General features: G+C 37.7%; 1 long non-coding RNA gene across 1 annotated transcript in view; it reads left to right on the forward strand.

The window, feature by feature from the left end:
* Positions 1-1,544, forward strand: part of LOC128248112 (uncharacterized) — a 10,497-nt gene extending 8,953 nt beyond the window's left edge. Inside the window, exon 3 of the long non-coding RNA XR_008264383.1 lies at positions 151-1,544. This is a non-coding gene — a long non-coding RNA (uncharacterized LOC128248112). The remainder of the gene's footprint in view (positions 1-150) is intronic.
* Positions 1,545-2,055: the final 511 nt, after the last annotated feature.

The raw sequence follows: 2,055 nt of genomic DNA on the forward strand, positions 1-2,055 counted from the left end.
ATAGATTTACAAGAACTTTTAAATCGTGTATTAAGCATTTTAACTTTTTTTTACATTTTACCTTTTTTTTTTTTTTGTCTTGTTTAAAAATCGTGTGAAAAGCTGATGAAAAAAATTAACGTAATCCGTGATATTATTTGTCATTAACAGGTTTCTGTTCCTGAATTTCAGACTGGATTTCTGAAAAGGCACGTATCTCAGCATCCAAGAAAATCATCAATGACACATGATAGATTCTTTCATTTTGCTTTGTTGTTTTTGTTTTTACCGTATTTTTACAACTACAACCACAATTTGATTTACACAACTACGTCAGTTTAAATATAAGAATTAATTTACTATTCTGGAGTTTCAGAATGTGCAAAAACTCCTCCTCATTGTCGTAACCGTCATCATAATCATCATTATCAAGCCCTGGACATTACCATCACGAATCCTTGGACTCACAGGGCCGGTTACCAGTTCCCATTATATATAAGTGACGAAAATCCCAGTTGTCCGTCGCAGGATTACTCACAGTTTAATGAACTGGAGCAACGGAAAATGAAGTATTTTTGCTCAAAAAGACAATGCACTGTCCGGTTCGAGAATCGAAACCATGACCCAGTGAGAGTAACACTCTAACTACTAAATACCATTCGGTCAAAATAATTTTCATCTTATGATTGCTTTCAGTATTTTTAGTTTTTACCAAACCAAATTTCCAAGACCCAATATTCTTTTCTACTCTAAGCACAAAGCCCGAAATTTTGGGGGCGGGGTGGGGGGTACTTACTTTATCGACCCCCGAAAGGCAAAGTCGACTTCGGCGGAATTTGAACTCAGGACGTAAAGACAGACGAAATACCGCAAAGCATTTCACTCGGCATGCAAACATTTCTTATTTCTTTATTGCTCACAGGGGGCTAAACATGGAGGGGACAAACAAGGACAGACAAAGGGATTAAGTCGATTACATCGATCCCAGTGCATAACGGGTACTTTATTTATCGATCCCGAAAGGATGAAAGGCAAAGTCGAATTCGGCGGAATTTGAACTCAGAACGTAAAGACAGACGAAATACCGCAAAGCATTTCACCCGGCGTGCTAACACTTCTGCCAGCTCGTCACCCAAGACATGGCGAATATCGATTCACCATACTTCTTTTAACGCTTTAACTGCAGAATTAAATTTTATGGTTATTCCAATGATCATGTTAAATATCTACCAAAAATAGAATCGCTCAATAAACTTGACGCATCTGTACAAAACAAAAAGAAAACAGTTTTAAACTACATTCTTCAACAAAAAATAAATTGGTATATAAAACTGTTGTCTGCAATTAAGAGCAATGAAATTTTATATATCTGATTTCTGCAGTAAAAAAGTTAAAGCCAAATTTGAAATATGCTCGATAGTTTGGAAACTATGGTTCTAGGTCCTAACGAATTACTTAATAAGCAATTGATGTTGTTTGTTGTTGTTGGGAGTAGTGGTACGAATAAAACTGATGTGGAGTGCACAATCCTTTCTACTATAGGTACAAGACCTGAAATTGTTGGGGAGGGGGTAGTCGATTACATCGACTCCAGTGTTTCACTGGTGCTTAATCTATCGACTCCTAAAAGATGAAAGGTAATGTCGACCTCGGCGAAATTTGAACTCAGAACGTAGCAGCAGACGAAATACCACTAAGCATTTTGCCCGGCGTGCTAGCGATTCTGCCAGCTCGTCGCCTTGTTGTGGAGTACGTAATGTTCTATCTTACTAGTTATTATGTCAAAACTTTTGCTTAAGCTTGAATATTTATAAGTTGATAGGTTACACAGAGGGTTTGTTTTGTTTTTTTGTTTTTTTTAACTAGATATATTACAAAAAGAAATAACGAGCTATGTGCTTAAGAGGCTAGCTTTGCAGCCAAGTGGCCCTTTGAAATATAGGTACTACTCACTTTTGCCAGCTGAAGGAACTGGAATGACGTGAAATAAAGTGTCTTGCTCAAGGACAAAACGCGCCTCCGGGTACCGAACTCACGATTGCGAGTCAAATACCCTAACCACTAAGCCACACGCCT

This window comes from Octopus bimaculoides, chromosome 6 (assembly GCF_001194135.2).
Source record: "Octopus bimaculoides isolate UCB-OBI-ISO-001 chromosome 6, ASM119413v2, whole genome shotgun sequence".
NCBI lineage: Eukaryota > Metazoa > Mollusca > Cephalopoda > Octopoda > Octopodidae > Octopus > Octopus bimaculoides.